The 17,899-nt window shown below is 54.9% G+C and overlaps 1 protein-coding gene and 1 long non-coding RNA gene across 3 annotated transcripts in view; one reads left to right on the forward strand and one right to left on the reverse strand.

The window, feature by feature from the left end:
- Nucleotides 1–3,045, reverse strand: part of MYH9 (myosin heavy chain 9) — an 87,703-nt gene extending 84,658 nt beyond the window's left edge. For both annotated transcript variants that reach the window (XR_016217020.1, XM_051845941.3), the window contains exon 1: nucleotides 2,816–3,045. The gene's annotated coding sequence lies outside the window, so the exon portion shown is untranslated. The remainder of the gene's footprint in view (nucleotides 1–2,815) is intronic.
- Nucleotides 3,046–3,537: 492 nt separating this feature from the next.
- LOC138844485 (uncharacterized) lies at nucleotides 3,538–7,594 on the forward strand. The gene is made up of 2 exons (XR_011380374.2): nucleotides 3,538–3,698; nucleotides 6,735–7,594. It is a non-coding gene; the product is annotated as an uncharacterized LOC138844485 (long non-coding RNA).
- The last annotated feature ends 10,305 nt before the right edge of the window (nucleotides 7,595–17,899 follow it).

Raw genomic sequence — 17,899 nt, forward strand, 5'->3', positions numbered from 1 at the left:
ACACACACATATACACGTTTAATTGACACAGCCATTAACTATCACACCCTCCTTGTACCTCAGTCCCTCTAGCTCTCACTGCTAACCCTGCCCGATGGGTGTCATGACGCTCCTGTTACAGGGGAAAACTGAGACTCCGTGACTTGCCTAAGGTCCCAAGGCTACTGAACTGGCAGGGTCGGGCCCCACCCCTCTCAGCTCTGGGAAGAGCATTCTGGAGGCCACAGGAGCAGGGCTGCGCCAGGCCTCCAGTCCCCTGCCACAGCAGACATGGGCCCAGGGTCAGCACACCAAGGGTTAAAGCAGAGAGGCAGTGGCTCTCTGGGCTGCACAAAGGGAAAATGCACTTCCTGCCCCAGCGGGCAGAGCTGCTGTTTTATGCTCCGTAAATTAGGACGTTTGTTTAATTAAGAGGACACACAGATTTTGTTATTCTAAATATTTTTGGAACATGATGCTTGGGAGGAAACTGTCAAGGCACGGATTTTTTTGGTCCCCCCCCCCCCCCGCCCCGGCTTTGGGGCTGCTCTCCCCCCCCCCCCAAGAGAGGGGTAGGGCTGGGCTCAAAGGGAAACAACAGCCAACCCCTCCTCCCTTTTGAAATACAGATGTCAAGCTCGGTAAGGGCTGTCTAAGTACTTTATTGAAGGATTAGCAGAGAGGAAGTGGAGGAGGCTCAGCCGGCAGTGCCCCACCAGGCTGCACTAGGGCTGCGCGCTCTGAGCGCGCTTTCTTCTTGCAAAGAGCAAACAGACCCTTGTTTTGTTTTTTCTGGAGCAAGATCCGGCAAATGGCAGGCTGCGGCTAACAGGCGCCCTTCACCCTACATGAGAGAACCTGTCCCATCTCCAGCCCCTTAGGTTAAAAAAAAAAAAATACACACACAGGAAAGCCACTGCTCCTGCCCTCTCTCCCCTCTCCCCTCCTCTGCCTTTTGGAGAGCAGCTTCCGGGCTGCCCGGCTCCCACGGGCGGGGCACCTCCCGGAAGGGAGCCTGCCAGTACCGGCTCTCGGGCACCTGGATCTGCCCACCTGCGCTGCTGGGACTTGCTGATGTGAAGAGCAAAGCCCTTTGGTGTCACCCCGCAGCCAGCCGCGCGCAGACCGGCTCTCAAATTACACTCAGCAATCTCTCGGCCTTTTTAATTAGCCCCCATTATCCGTTCGGTGACTCCTCACTTTCCAATGCCGCATGCTTGCCTCAGGTGGACAAACCTGCACCGTGCTCCTACCTTGCGGCCGCCCAGACACTGGGGCGCTCGCAGCCTTGGAATCCCTTTGTCTATGGCACGCTCGGGACACACATCCTGGGCTGCCTTCCTACATATTCCCGTCATTCTGCCTTGATGTCTCCTTGAAGACTGTAACCCCCCCCCAGGGCAGATGCCTCCGGGATCCCACGGGCTCCTGGCTCCCACGGGCTCCTGGCTCCCATGACTCACACAACCTTCCTGGGGTCCCTGTCATCTCCACCTCACCCCAGAGAGTCATCTACAGATTTGGCGCAGCCATGGGCAGGGGCCAGGTCTTACCCAACTTCACACCCCCCTCTCCACCACCTGGCAGAGTCCCTGGCACACAAGTCGGTTAAATATTTGCTCCATTACACATCTGTGCGCCCTCCCCCCACCTACAGCAGCCTGGTATATAAATGGACTAATACTAATGGAGTGATTGTCCAAACAGGCCTGCGAGCAGCCTCTGTCCTTCCCAAAAAGGGAATGAACCATCAAGGTGAGGTTACAGAGCCAGCCTCCCGCGGCGGCGCCAGACACCGCCACCGGGAAGCAGCTCGGGCGCTCTTCCCCTCCAACAGTTCCTCAACAGTTACTTTGAAATCCTCTTAGACCTAGAGGAGGGTGCAGTGAACCGAGAAGCGGCAGAGACCTGGGACTTCCCAGGAACCTCCCCCCACACCGCGGGCTGGGGCTGCAGCCGGCACCCTCCCCAACGGGTGCTCCGCCGGAAGAAGCGGGGGGGGGGGGGGAGCGGGCGTGGCCCCAGGACAGGGTGGGGTGAGGACCCCTGCACGGAGAAAAGACCGGGGAGAGGGTGGAGGGGCACCCCGGGTCTGCCCCAAACAGGAAAGATGCAACAGCCCGAGCAGGCCGGGTCCTAGAGGCAGGGCCGGCGCCCTGCGCCCTGCGCCCTCCGCCCTCCTCCCGGGCGGGGCGGCGCAATCAGGTGCACGCCGGACGCCTGGACGGCTGCCGGCCTTCCCGGGCCTTCCTCCTCCGGGCAGCACAAGTCAAGGGCCAGGCAGCCGGAGGCTGGAGGGGTGCCCGGCTCCCTGCCCGCTCGGTCCCCGTACCCCTCCCCGCCGGCTGCGGCCGCCGCGCGGATGAGGAAGTCGGCGGCACAGGGCGGAAACTGTGTCCGCGGCGGGACCGTCCGGGCCTGACTCAGAGGGCGCCCTGACAGCGGCCAAGCGGTGCCCGCCTGCCCGTTACCTCGTGTCCCAAGGGGGCCGCAGCCCGGAAGGGGTTCAAAAGTTTGCCCAAGTCGGGGCCTGGCGAGGCGAGGGGCAGAGCCGCGTCCCGGGAACCGCCCGGCGGGGCGGGGTGCCCGGGAGCGCCGGCCCCGAGGCCGTCCGGTGCTCCCCGGGGCCTCGCTGCCGGCAGCGCCCGCCCCGAGCGCCGGCGCACGGGTCCCAGAGCCGGCCCGGGAGGATGCGGGGCCCCGGCCCCGCCATCCGCGCCCGCGCGCGACGGTCGCCGACCGCGCCGAGGCCGAGCCCGGGAACCACACGGTGGCCGGCTCGCCCCAGACGCCGCCCAGCTGCCCGGGGCGGGACCCGCCAGCGGCGCTCGCTCACCTGAACCTGGATGTGCCCCGGGGAACAGGCGCTGCTTCTCCTGAGAGGGCTTTCTGGAGCGCTCGGGCGGCGGCGGGGTGGGGCGAGCGCGCGAGGCGGGAGCTGCAGCAGGTCAGCCTCGCTCAGCCTTCCGTGCCCTGCCCAGGAACCGCGGTGATCTGCGCGCCTCACCGCACCCAGCTCGCTGCCCGCCGCCTTCCCGCCCCGCCCTCGCAGCTCCGGCCCATGGCGAGCCGGGCCCCGCTGCGGGGCGGGGCCTGGGCGGGAGGTCACGCCTTCTTCTCCGCTCCGCCGCCGCTCCGGTCCTCGCCTAGTCTTGATAGACAGGCATCTTGGCCTGTGGGAAGAGGGTGGGCGGAACCCCTAGGCCCGGAGGGGAGGGGTTCATCCGCCTCATCCGCCCCCACCTCCGCCCTCTCCACCTTCCCCGGAGCTTCCTAGGCGAGAGCCCCGCCTCCTTGGGTGGGATCAAAGGATAGCCAGGTTCCAGGACGAGGATTGACACCAAGAGAGTCCAATCAGGAGGGGCAGCTCGGGGAGCGGAGGGCTCGGGGCCCAGGCTTCGGGGCGTCGCCTGGGAGGGAGCAGAAGGGGCGGGTCCGGGGCTCCGACGCCCCGCCCGGAGAGCTGTGTTTTCCATGTCTCTGGTCCCACCATAAGAACAGACATTAAGTACCATATATGGGAAAAGTGCTATTTTACATAATTATGAGGGCCTGTGGGGGCGGGCAGGGCTCAGCCCTGGATTCCACCGTGGGCTTCCAGGGTTCGATTCCGCGCCGGCTGCTGCCCTGAGCCCCTCTACGCCACGTGAGAGAGTCGCACCCAGCCTTTTGGGCACTCAGCGCAGTGTTTTCCCCGCTTGGGGGGGATTTTTTTTTTGGTAGGTAAATTGCATGTATTTATTTATTATTTATTTATTTCTGGTTACTGTCCACTAAAAAGAGGATAAAATTTACTCTCCTTTCAAAAAAAAAAAATGCTTTACGTTTATCTTTTTCATCCACCTGGAATTTCAGTTTCGAGGTGAAGAAATCGAAACAATTTGGGGGACCCACGTGGCGGCGCACGGGCTCCCCACCTTTTCCCCAAGTGCCCGGGCCCCTGTCACCCGCTCTAGCTGCCCTGGCCATCCGGGAAGTGACCCAGGGGATGGAAGACCTCCCCCGCCCCAAACCCCCACTCTCCGGCAAATGGATTAATTTGTTAACAAGGAAGCTAGGGAAGTGTGTGTCAGTCGCCCCCACGGTAGCGGGCCGAGTTGTGTCCCTTGATCTCTCTGTGTTCCTGGGCCAGTTCCTCCAGGCTTTCGTGCAGTAGCTTCGTCGTGGGCTCTGCACCTGCCACAGCCAGTCCCTTGTCGCACAGTTCCTGGGGAGCGCTCTCGCTCTCGGTCTCCGCTCCCCTTCCAGACGGACTTCGGAGACACTGAGCTTCCTGAAGGCAAGAGAAGGCCCGGAGGGCGACTTCGCAGCTCACCGTCACCGGTATACGGAGACCCCCTGCCAGCCGCTGAGAAAAACTCCCAAATACTCCAAACAGAAACAGGCGATTCAAAAAGATAAAATATAAATAGCCCATAATTATGAAAAAAAAAAAAAAAACTAGCCATCAGAAATACAAGCAGGGCCCAACACTGTGGCATAGCCACCACCTGTGATGCCCGCATCCCATACGGGCGACGGTTCAATTCCCGGCTGCTCCACTGCTGGTCCAGCTGCCGGCTAATGCGCCTGGGAAAGCAGTGGAAGATGCCCAAGTGCTAGGTGCCCTGCACCCACGTGGGAGACTCCAATCATGCTCCTGGTTCCTGGCTTTGTCCTGGCCCAGCCCTGGCCATTGTGGCCATTTGGGGAGTGAACCAGCAGAAGGAAGATCTCTCTCTCTCTCTCTCTCTCTCTCTGAGTCTGTCTTTCATTCAGATAAATAAATAAACCTTTAAAACAAACAAAAGGAAATACAAGCAAAATGACAGCAAATGCCATGTTTCACCTATTATAAATTATTATATTATTATATATTACATATTATAAATAAAATATAGTAAATAATATCAGTATGATATTTAATATATTAATATAATATAAATAAAATAATATAATAAGTATATTATATTATTATATGCCAGGCTACACCAATTATTATTAAAAAATAAATGTCTAATCTTGTCCAGGTTTAGAGATATTGGTGGGAAATTAAATCAATGAATTCATCCTAAACCTAAACAGTAGTTCAAAAAGTGCACAGACACAAATTAGAAAGTTATTCTTTGCAACATTGTTTCTAGTCACTAAAAATTAGAATTAAATGTGCGATATAATTGAATAATGTATTTAAAATGTACATACAATAAAATTGAATAATTCTGATAAATCTCTTTGTTGAAAAATACCCTTCACTGAAATTTTTATGTAGATTTGTATTTACTGGTTTAAAATACGCAAAATGAGCAGGGTTTCATCTGTTTTTGTGCAATGTTTATATATGTGTGTCTCAGCACACCGTGATTGATTTTTCTTGTTTGTATTTTTTTTTTTTTTTGATATTTTATTTTGCATTTGCTTTAAAGGAAGAGTTAGAGAGAGAGAGAGAGAGAGTTTCCATTACAGTTTCACTCCCCAATTGGCTGCAATGGCCAGGCCTGGCTCAGGCCACAGCCAGGAGCCTGGAACTCCATCGGGTCTCCCGCATGGATGCAGGGGCCCAAGGACTTGGGCCATCTTCTGCTGCCTTCCCAGGCGTATCAGCAGGCAGCTGGATGGGAAGTGGAGTAGCAGGGATTTGAACACCCTCATATGGGATGCTGGCATCGTAGGGGTGGGGGCTGGGGCTGGGGAATGCTTAACCCACTGAACCTCAATTCTAGCTCCTGTTTATCTGGATGCTAACATTTGTATCACTTGCATGATTTTTTCCAAGATGAAAGAAAAAGACTCATCTTGGTGTTGTCCCTTCCAATATGTCTCCCTGGACCCTCCAGGCTGTTAAGGGGCCCCCGTATGCTCACACGTCATCCTGAATTTATTTCTCTCATCAGACTTACACGCCAGGTTTTTATTGTCCATTTCCCTTGGTTTTCCCTCCTGTGCTGGAAGCTGTGCGAGAGCAGACAGGAGCTGCGCCTGTTTTGTTTCTTTGGAGCTTGAACTGACATAAAGTGGTCCACAGGGCCGGTGCTGTGGCACAGCGGGTAAAACCACCACCTGTAGTGCCAATGTCCCATATGGGCGCTGGTTCAAGTCCCGGCTGCTCCACTTCAGATCCAGCTCCCTGCTGATGCACCTGGGAAAGCAGCAGAGGGTGGCCCAAGTCCCTGGGCCCCTGCACCCACGTGGGAGACCCGCAAGAAACCCCAGGCTTCTGGCTGCAGACCGGCTCAGCTCTGGCTGTTGCAGCCATCTGGGGCGTGAACCACCAGACAGAAGATCTCTCCCTCTCTCTGTCTCTCTGTCTCTCTGTCTCTCTCTGCCTCTGCCTCTCTATAACTCTGACTTTCAAATAAATAAATAAGTCTCTTAAAGAAAATGGTCCACAGTATATGCTTGAGCAGGATTCAGAGAGCCTCTGTTTCCTTATCTATAAAATGGGTATATCACTGGGCCCTGGGACCGGCATTGTGGCATAATGAGTTAAGCCACTGCCTGCAACACCGGCATCCCCTATGAGTGCCAGTTTGAGTCCCAGCTGCTGCACTTCTGATGCAGGTCCCTGCTAATGTGCCTGAGAAAGCACGGAGGTGCCTGGGCCCCTGCCAGCCTCGCGGGAGACCTGGATGAAGCTCTGGGCTCCCAGCTATGATCTAGCCCAGCCCTGGTTGTTATGTCATTTGGGGAGTGAACCAGCAGATAGAAGATCTCCCTCTTTCTCTGTAACTGTGACTTTCAAATAAATTAAAAAAAAATTTTTTTTTTTTTTTAAGAATCGCTGGGCTTCTTCAGGAGGCGCACAGGAAGCTAATGGACCTGAAAGTTTTTCACGCTGCTAAGCAGGTGCACTTTCAACAGAGCCTTATCGTTAATGATCATCTCCATTTTCCTCAGAGCCCAGACTCAGCACCACTCCCTCCAGGGAACTGGGACTGTGAATTCTCTCCTCTCCATCCACTGGCCTGTGTTGCTCCCTTTTCCAAGGAGGCCCTCTCATTTGCTATGCACCCCAACCCTTCCTCCATCCCACATGAATCTGTACCCTTAAAGGTTTCTACTCATAAATGAAAGATCTCTGCGAGTGAGATCCCAGTAGAAAGAACAGGTCATCAAAGAAGGAGGTACCTTTCTCTGAAGGGAGGAGAGAACTTCCACTTTGACCATGGCCTTGTCTAAATATGATCAGAGTCAGTGCACTCAAAAGGCTTCCATAGCCTTGGCAACTCATGACAAGAGCCTAGGGTGATTACTGATGCCATAAACAAGAGTGTCACTTTGTTAAGTCAACAACAGGAGTCACTGTGCACTTACTCCTCATGTAGGATCTCTGTCCTTAATGTGCTGTACATTGTGATTTAATGCTATAACTAGTACTCAAACAGTACTTTTCACTTTGTGTTTCTATGTGGGTGCAAACTGTTGAAATCTTTACTTAATGTATGCTAAACTGATCTTCTGTATATAAAGAGAATTGAAAATGAATCTTGATGTGAATGGAAGGGGAGAGGGAGCGGGAAAGGGGAGGGTTGCGGGTGGGAGGGAAGTTATGGGGGGAAGCCATTGTAATCCATAAGCTGTACTTTGGAAATTTATATTCATTAAATAAAAGTTAAAAAAAAAAAAGAAAAAAAAAGTTTCTACTCAGATCGGCACCGTGGCACAATGGGTTAAGCCGCCGTCTGCAGCACTGGCTTCCCAGACAGGTGCCAGTTTGATACCCAGCCGCTCCACTTCCAATCCAGCTCCCTGCAAATGCGTGTGGGAAAGCAGCAAAAGATGGCTCAGGTACCTGGACCCCTGCCACCCACATGGGAAACCCACATGGAGTCCTGGCTCTTGTCTTCAGCCTGGCCCAGCCCTGTCTCTTTGTAGCCATTTGGGGAGAGAACCAACAGATGAATGGTATGTGTGTGTGCACACGTGTGTGTGTGTCTGTGTGTGCGTGTATGTGTGTGTGTCTATGTGTGTGTGCACGTGAGTGCATGACAGAGGGAGACTCTGCCTTTCATTTAAATAAATAAATCTTTTTTGAAAGTCGAAGTCACAGAGAGAGAGAGACACACACAGAGAGAGATCTTCCATTGCTGGTTCACTCCCCAAATGGCCACAACAGCCAGCGCTGGGCCAGGCTGAAGCCAGGAGCTTCATCTGGGTCTCCCATGTGGGTAGCAGGGGCCCAAACACTTGGGCCATCTTCCACTGCTTTTCCCAGTCCATTAGCAGGGTGCTGGATGGGAGGCGGAGCAGCCAGGAGAGACTGGCGCTAGCATTGTAGGCGGCAGCCGGTATGCCCCAACACTGGCCCCAGTAAGTAACTATTTGTAGAAAGCAGATCCTGTATGATCCCAGTTATGTGAGGTTCTGTAACAGGCAAACTCAATCCCTAGTGACAGAGTCAGAAGGGAGCTTCCCTTTGGGAGGGAATTAGGGGCAGGGAGGGCTGCAGGAAGCCCTCGGAGGTGCTGGACTGCTCCAGGCCTTGATCAAGTTGGTGGGAGTTTCCGTTTGTAAAAGGAATTGGCTGGCACACATGAGGTCTGGGTGCTCTGCCGACTGTAAATTATGAGCACACTTCCACAAAACTGGTGAACGAGAAAGCGGGGCGGCACCTTCGCGGCTGCTGAAGATGGCTAAGGGACACGGGCAGTCGTCTGTGGTCCTCTTGCAACTTCCTGTGTGTTCAGTTATATAAAGCCAAAAGTGAGAAGTGACAAAGAGAAACACGGTTCGGGTCGTAGTGTATATATGGTTTTGTCATCCTGCTAATTATATGTCTCTTTAGCATGCAGACAAGCTTTGGATTTCCCTGGCCTAAGAACGAACCAACACTTTCTAACTTTCTTTCTAGCTGTACATGTGCGTATTTGAAATTAGTGAGTAGCAGGAATGCTGGTTCTGAAGCAGAGCAGCCGGGGCTGGACCTGGCACTCCAGTATGGGCCGGCACACCACGGTGGGAGGCTTAGCCTGCTGTGTCCCCACCCCTGGTGAGCCGGTGCTTTCCCACCCCACTGCAGCCCAGCTCAGCCTGCTCGCCCCTTCCTCAAGCGTGGTCTGCACTCGGCTCTCAGATACTCCCTGCCCCTGCCCTGTCCGGAGGCCAGCCAGCTGCATTCCTCAGTTAGGCTCCCCCTTCCCTAGAGGGCAGCTCCCAGACTTTCTAGAAACTTCCCGAGGGGCCTGTCACCCTCTGTCCTCTTCCCTTGCTGACCGCTCCCTAACCCCTGCTCTCGGTGGACATTCAGCTGCAACGCGCCCTTTCCACGGCTTTAGTTCCTTTTGACTGGTTGGTACCCGGGCTAAATGCTTCTTTAAAAAATATTTATTTTATTTATTTGAAAGAGTAACAGAGACAGAGAGAGGTCTTCCATCTGCTGGTTCACTCCCCAAATGGCTGCAATGGCCAGAGCTGAGCCGATCTAGAGCCAGGAGCTTCTTCTGGGTCTCCCATGTGGGTGCAGGGGCCCAAGCACTTGGGCCATCTTCTACTGCTTTCCCAGGCTGCAGCAGAGAGCTGGATTGGAAGTGGAGCAGCTGGGACTTGAACCGGCGCCCACATGGGATGCCGGCGCTGCAGAACGGGGCTTTAACCCACTGCACCACATGGCCGACCACTGGTTAAATACTTTTAATGCTACCTCTCCTAAAGGCTCCTGTTTACTGAGCGCCGGACTCTGCAGTAAGCATTGTACACTAGGCGTGTTACCTAAGTGTAACGTCACTCAGTTCTCACAGCGACCCAGTGAGGTCACACACGCACAGTGTCCCCAACGGGCAGAAGAGGAGATGGGGCCTCAGAGAGTGGAGAGGCGTGGCAGGCTGCTGGAGCCAGAGTTCAAGCCAGCTCTGTGCAACTCCTCTGCGCGGTGCTGGCAGCTCCCGGCTCTCGGCTCATGGCGCTTCTCTGTGCCTTCTCTCCTAACCGTGCCCCCTCCCCCCACCACAGTGACAGCCATGCGGGAAACTACCATGTCTCCAGCCCCTCTCTCATCTTATTTTGCAGTCTTTTTTTTTTTTTTTAACTTGTTGAAACAGAGTTAAAAATAGATGTGGGCCAGCGCCGTGGGCTCACTAGGCTAATCCTCTGCCTTGCAGCACCGGCACACCGGGTTCTAGTCCCGGTCGGAGCGCTGCATTCTGTCCCGGTTGCCCCTCTTCCAGGCCAGCTCTCTGCTGTGGCCAGGGAGTGCAGTGGAGGATGGCCCAAGTGCTTGGGCCCTGCACCCCATGGGAGACCAGGAGAAGTACCTGGCTCCTGGCTTGGATTAGCGCGGTGCTCTGGCCGCAGCGCGCCGGCCGTGGCGGCCATTGGAGGGTGAACCAATAGCAAAGGAAGACCTTTCTCTCTGTCTCTCTCTCTCACTGTCCAAAATAATAATAATAATAATAATAATAAAAAAAGATGTGACATAAATGCATCATCTTAACATCTTTAGGTGCACAGGTATCAAGTGCATTCATATTGTGCAACCACCCACAGCCATCGCCAAAACACGTCGTTTTGCAAGACTGAAACCCTGTACCACTTCACAATACCTCCCCTCCCCTTCCCCCAGCCCCTAGCAAGCACCACTCTATTTCCTGCCTGAGTCTCGCACCCTGGGGGGACCGCATGTGAGTGGAATCCTGCAGTGCTTGAATCGGCCCCTGCTTGCCTGGCTCAGTTCATCCCCCAGGTCCCTGTGCTGGCGGACGGACGCCAGGACTCCTTCTCTTTACAGCTGACTGCTCTCCGGCTGGACGCCTTGGCCACGTCTCACGGCTGCACTCACGCATCAGAGGACACTTGGTTGCTAATGGGCTTTCGCTACAGTGGAGGACGCCTCTGCGAACCTGAGGGTGGAGACAGCTCGGCGAAACCCTGCTTCTAGCTCCTTGGGTAAGATAGCCCAAGTGGACCTGCTGCATCACCTGGAGCCTCAGCTTGGATTTTTTTGAGGACTGGTCCTACTGTCTTCCAGAGTTGCTGCACGATTCCAGTCTCTCCACATGCTCACCAACACCTGGTGTGTTCTGGCTTTTGTGGGCAGGAACCATCGTGACGGGTGCAAGGTGGTATCTCGCGGTTTGGATTTCGCTTCCCTCATGATGAGCAAGTGACGTCAATCGTCTTTCCTTGTGCTATTGGCCGCTGGGATATCTTCTTGAAGAAACGTCTGCTCAAGCCCTTTGCCCCTTTCTGAGTCAGGTTGTCTGGGATGATTTTGGCTGAGATATAAATCTCTGTGTAGTCTAGATGGTAAACCCTTTAGCAGATATTTGATTTGCAAATATTTTCTCCCACGCTGTAGGTTGCCTTTAATTCTATTGATAGTATCTTTTGGTGCACAAAGCTTTTAATTTTCATGAAGTTGTCTATTTTTTTTCTTTTGTAACCTGCATCCTTTAGTCTTTTTATAAGGCCACCTAATTTTTAAACTACAATAATACATCCGAGAGCAGAAACAGAGTGGCTTGGGAAGGAGATACAAGAATTGAGTAGCAGCCGGCGTCGCGGCTCACTAGGCTAATCCTCCGCCTTGCAGCACCGGCACACAGGGTTCTAGTCCCAGTTGGGGCACCGGATTCTGTCCCGGTTGCTCCTCTTCCAGGCCAGCTCTCTGCTGTGGCCAGGGAGTGCAGTGGAGGATGGCCCAAGTGCTTGGGCCCTGCACCCCATGGGAGACCAGGAGAAGTACCTGGCTCCTGCTTTCAGATCAACGCAGTGTGCCGGCCACAGTGCACTGGCCGCGGTGGCCATTGGAGGGTGAACCAACGGCAAAGGAAGACCTTTCTCTCTGTCTCTACCTCTCTCACTGTCCACTCTGCCTGTCAAAAAAAAAAAAAAAAAAAAAAAAAAAAGAATTGAGTAGCTTCCATCTTTCCCAAGAGAATGAGATAACTGAGAAACAGGTGGGGGTACAATTTTGACTTAAAAAATACCTTTTCTATTCTTAATTTTAGACTCATTTAAATCTATCCTCTGCCTAAATATGGAAACATATGCTGCAAACTAAAACATAGATATAAACTAGTACATTGAAAAGCACATGACTTACCCAGGGTTCACCGCCCCGAGCCCAGGATTCTTGATGTGTTCCGTATTGTCCAGCTGCCTTCTCACAGGCAGCACAGGTGTCAAATGCCAAGCCCCCATGGTCCTGGTTCTCGCCGAACCTGTCCACGTGCACACCGCTTCCTGCTCTGCCCACCTTGCCAGCCTCTCTGTGTCAACAGACGCCAACCCAGAGGCCTCCCTGCCCCCCTCTCTCCCCTGGCTCCAGGAGCCATCACCCATCACCATCTCGCCCCACCACACCCTGCCCCTCTCCCTCTCCCCAGCATGTCACCCACGGTGGTACTTACCCTCACAGCCTCCCCTCCAGACCACGACCCAGTGGTCCCCTCCCACTGTCACTTCTCATTCTCACCCACCTTCATCAGTGCCCCAAACACTCAGCCCACACATGCCAGGCATGGGGCGGAGCTCCCGGCACACATGCGTGAGCTCATCGAGACCTCCATCCGCCCTCGGACATGGTCCTGTATTCTCTCCCATTCCACAGATGATGGAACTGAGGCTCCGAGGAGCCCAGCGACTTGCCCAAGACCATGTTGGATGTGATTCTAATGACAACAACGCGATGCCTCTCGGTGACCCAGTTGTCAATACCAGTGTTCTCATCTTTCAGAGAAGAACACGGAGGCACAGGCTGCGTGACTCATTCAGGGCCGTTGTGCTGACCGTGGCTGAGGCCAACAGCTGTGTGGGTCCGGACAGGCTGACTCCACCAAGTCCAAAACCTCTCTCTCGGCTGCACTGCCTTGGCAGGTTGCCTCGGGGCCACCAAGAGCCTAGAGTGCATCCTGCCTCTCTCCTTCCAATGCCTTCTGTGTGAAGCCCAAACTCCGAGCGTGGGGCCCATAGCCTGGTGCAGGGGCCTCCCGCCTCACGGATAGCGCTGACTCTCAGGTCTCCTGTGGGAACTTAGACCCCACACAGTGGCGGCTCACCTCACCGGGAGCTTGCTCATTGTACAAAGTGGCTGCTGTCACACCGCTGCTTTCATCCACTCACTGACAAATCTGCTCTCAGGACTCCTACCCATCCTTCAAAACCCCCAGCCCCCAGTAGAAAATGACTTCTCTTCCACTTGACTTTTGTCCTCTGTTTGCTCGTTTGCAAACTGGGGGTGGAGACAGTTCCTACAACATTGCGTTGCTGTGAGGATTAAAAAACTTAATATCCAACCAGTCCCAACACAGGGCCCGCCCAGAATGAGCAGCCAACTGTTTGCTATTACGGTGCAGCCCACAGTCCTGCCTCCTCTGCTGTTCATGTCCATTCCCCAGTGTCTCTGCAGGGCTGTGGTCTGCCAGGCCCAGGGCCTGCTGGGTGCTGGGACTTGGGAGCAGGTGAGGTTCGGTCTCTGCCCTGAGGAGACGCACGCAGGTACTAACAGGGCAGCCAGGTGAGGCCTGTAAAGGCACAGGCGTGAGGTACTGTAGAGAATAGGGGCCACGTAGCTGAAGGGGAGCAGAAGCCAGGCCAGGCGGGAACACTTGGGTGCCAGGACCCAGGCAGGAGACGGCACAGCCTGCGGGGGGCTGTGGGCCGGCTCAGCCTCAGGGAGGCAGCAGGGTCTGTGGAAGGAGCGAGGGTGTGTGGTCCTGGGGCTGCCCCGGAGAGCTCGCTGGAGATGCAGCCCAGACGTCCTGACCCTGAGGGACTCTGCACGTGGACGAGCGCCCCAGGGACCGGCGCCCTGCTGAAGGGTGAGAAGCACTGGCATGGATGGGGGGCCCATGGCCGAGCTGGCTGTTTCCATCCCTGGTGCAGCAGACTCCCTGCAGGGGGCCCAGTGATCCCACCAGAGGTCCAGACTCCAGCTAGGACGCTTGCATCCCATATCGGAGTGCCTGGGTTCGATTCCCGGTTCTGCTTCCTATTCCAGCTTCCGAGGTGCACCCTGGGCGGCAGCAGGCGATGGCTCAGCCAGTCGGGTCTCTGCCACCCATGCAGGAGACCTCCAAGGAGCAACCCAATCCCAGGCATTTGAGGAGTGAACCAGTGGCTGGGAGCTCAGTCTGTAGGCTGTCTCTCAAATAAACACAAAGTTTGCAATTGAATCAGCACCTCTGGCAGCGGGCAGCCGGCCGTGTGCACTTGCATTTCACTCCCGTCAGTATTCAATCTGAAACTGTTCGCTGAACCCCAGCTGTGCAGCCTGCACCCCCCCACGCACTCCCACGCTTCCATCCACGCATGCAGTGCCGTGGCTCCCGCAGCTGAGTCCCAGCGTTTGGGTGGGGCCCGGCTCGGCCTCCCCGCCCTCCACGAATCTGCCCTCCTCTTGAGTCTGAGCATGGCATCTGCTGCCCGACCTCACTTGAGATTTCTCCTCCCCTGAATGACGCATTCTTTGATGCTCCAGGGCACAGGGGGCCACACCCTTCTGAGGGCCACCCATTCCTGGTGCAGAACCTCCCACTCTGCGAGACCCTCGATAATGCAGAGTGAGTGGGCAAGCCCAGGAGCCAATACAAATTACAGTAAGGACGTATATGAAAGTACGACACCGACGCTAGATGATGCAATTATGCGTCTGTGTATGGCCCACCGGTACCTTACCACACACGGGTGCTGGGACGTAAACTCGTAACCACGCTTCTGTGTCTTTGGATCAGCTTTATTGGGACATAATTCACGCACCGTATGTGTCAGCCATGTAAAGTGGTCAGCTCAGGGGTTTTCAGCATGTTACAGGGTTGTGCAAACCGTTGCCATCACCTATGTCCAGAGGACCACGGCCACTCCTCGTCTTCCCCAGCCTGCTCCCCCAGCCTGTGCAGCCACTAACCCACCTTCCATTTCCATAGGCGTGCCGCTTCTGGGATTCACTTAGTCCGTTTTCTGGGTTCATTTATCTTGTAGCATCTTTCAGTACTTTGTCCCTTTCTGTCGTCAAATGATACTGCATTGTAGGGAGATGCAGACCCCCGGTGTTGATCCATTCACCAGACCATAACCAACCTGCGGGCAGGTGGACAGCACTGGCTTTTGCAACGGCATTTGCACGCCACCTCCCCTCTTCCTGACGGTTACTCCTTGAGGAGGGCTGTACTTATCCCCACTTTGCAGGTGAGTAAACCGAGAGCAGAGTGAGCAGTTGTGACTTGCCAGAGATCACAGGCTATTAAATGGTGGAGTCATAGCTAGAAACCTTTTTCTCTGCGCCGTCCTGCCTCCCTCCAGATCCCATTCATGTTGCCAGTCTCCCTTGTCCCTGTCCACCCAACTCCTCCTGGTGTCTCCAGCATCCTGTGGCCACCCCGCCTTGAACGCACAGAGGTTCGGGTGTGTGTGCCTGCAGGAAGGCTGTGAAGGCTTTATCAGATCAGCAGGGATAAGGCAGAAGCCTGCTCTCCTCCCAGCGGTTTCTGGGACCTGCGTGCATGTGAGGTAGGTGTAGCCAAGAGGAGACCCTCCTCAACTCCAGGACTGCGTGGTCTCCCTGCCCCTCTCCCCCCGCCCCAGCACCAGCCAGCCCTTCCCCCTGCCGCTTCCTTCCGCTGGCCTCGCCTTGCCACACCCCTTCCTCTCTAACCACAGACAGCTAAACACACCTCTTTCACAGCACTTGCTACACTGGGGCTACCCTGCTTCCCCAAACCTGAGCTGCAGACCTGGGGGTGACACTCAGCAAGAACCTGGCAGTAGTGGTGGGCTGAGTGGATCTTCCTAGGCTTTAAGGACCCTGCCTACCCTCTAAGGCCAGGATCCGTGGCTTCCTGAACACAACCCTGGGACATGGGAGACTCAGAATGGCAACGTTTCCAGCCCAGGGCCTCTGAGACAGCGAGAGACAGAGCCGGGATTCCAGTGTAGAGCTCCTTGTCTCCCAAAGCCAGCAATGAGTGTCCCTCTAAGCAAGGAGGGTCTGATCTGGAACCAAGCCTCGGGGAGCGGATGCTGGCCAGAAAACGGACAAGGGAGCACAAAGCTTCTCCAGTTTTACTCCCCTGAGATCTCTATTATTAGAACTCACTGCAGGTCTCAGGAGAGAAAGCGGTTCAGAGAGGTTAAGTGATTGCCTCTCTGACATTTCGGGGCAGGGTGGGAGGTGGGAGGTGGGGGGGAACAGCACTGGGGCCAGGTCTGTGTGTTCCCAAGGCAGGCACGCACCGGCCCTGCCTGTTAGTCCACCCTGCACTGTTCAAGGAGAAGTCTCCGTTGCCACTGGAGAGCTTTAAGGGGAATGAGGGAATCGAAGTGTGGAGAAATGGGAGCCCACGTCCATCACGATGGGACCGCAGAAGGGCACAGCCACCCAGGGGAACAGCGCAGTGGTTCCTCCAAACCCTGGACTCAGAGTGCCCTTAGGGCCTAGGAATTCCACTCCTGGGTGCACCCACACCCAGGAAAGCAGAGGCACAGGAACCCACACACAACGTACATGAGTCTTGATAGCCGTGTTGCCCATAACCGCCCCCGAAAAGAGAAACGGCCTCAGTGTCTGAGAAATAAGGAATGCCTGGACAAATGTGGCCAGTGGGAACCGGAACGTGATCTGACACCACAAAGGGATGCTGTGACGCCACGTGCCCGACGCCTGGGGATGAACCTTGAGAACGCCAGGCTCAGGGACAGGAGCCAGCCCTAAAATGCTGCAGCCTGCCCCGGCTGCTCCACTTCCATCCAGCTCTCTGCTGTGGCCTGGGAAAGCAGTAGAAGATGGCCCAAGTGCTTGGGCCTCTGCACTTGCGTGGGAGACCTGGAAGAAGCTCCTGGCTCCTGGCTTTGGATCGGCTCAGCTCCAGCCATTGTGAACAACTGGGGAGTGAATCAGCGGATGGAAGATCTCTCTCTCTCTCTCTCTCTCTCTGCCTCTCCTCTCTCTGTGCAACTTTGAATTTAAAATAAATAAATGAATCTCTAAAAAAATTTAAATAAATAAAAGGCCTCAGCCTACAGATCCGGCTGACCTGAGCTGTCCGGAACAGGCCGAGAGTAGATCAGCGGTAGCCAGGGCTGGGGAAGGAAGGGAGGGGGAGGGCCTGCTCCTGGCACTGAGGTTCCCTTTTGTGTGAAGAAATGCTCTGCATTAGGTCACCGCGATGGCGATGTTGCACAACTCCGTGAATGCACTCAAAGCTACCTTAAAAGGGTGAATTTTATGGCCTGTGAATTACATCTCAATAAAGCTGTTATGAAAAGAACTAAAACAAATAAAAACAGGGCGACCTTTGCCTTCCCTGTTTCCATGGACACACGTACTTTAAGGTGAGAACCACCAAGCAGGGAGCTCCTCCCAGCCCCAACCAGGACCGCTCCGCTCCTCGGAGGGGCCTGGCCACAGCAGGTCAGACTTGATCGGAGGGCGTCTCACAGGCTTTTCCGTGCGAGGCTGTGCTGCTAACATTTGGCCTCAAAATTTCCTCTTTCTTTCTTTCTTTCTTTCTTTCTTTCTTTCTTTCTTTCTTTCTTTCTTTCTTCCTTCCTTCCTTCCTTCCTTCCTTCCTTCCTTCCTCCCTCCCTCCCTTCCTTTCTCTCTCTCTTTCTCTCTCTCTCTCTCTCTCTCTCTTTCTTTGACAGGCAGAGTTAGACAGTGAGAGAGAGACAGAGAGAAAAGTCTTCCTTCCATTGGTTCACCCCCAAATGGCAGCTATGGTCGGCGCGCTGTGCCGATCTGAAGCCAGGGGCCAGGTGCTTCCTCCTGGTCTCCCATGGGGTGCAGGGCCCAAGCACTTGGGCCATCCTCCACTGCCTTCTCGGGCCACAGCAGAGAGCTGGACTGAAAGAGGAGCAACCAGGACAGAATCCAGCACCCCGGCCGGGATTATTTTTATTTATTTGAAAGACAGAGTTACAGAGAGAGGTAGGGCCAGAGAGAGAGAGGTCTTCCATCTGCTGGTTCACTCCCCAAATGGCCACAACAGCCAGAGCTGAGCTGATCTGA

This window comes from Oryctolagus cuniculus, chromosome 11 (genome assembly GCF_051225735.1).
Source record: "Oryctolagus cuniculus isolate XC-2025 breed Fujian yellow rabbit chromosome 11, ASM5122573v1, whole genome shotgun sequence".
Classification (NCBI taxonomy): domain Eukaryota; kingdom Metazoa; phylum Chordata; class Mammalia; order Lagomorpha; family Leporidae; genus Oryctolagus; species Oryctolagus cuniculus.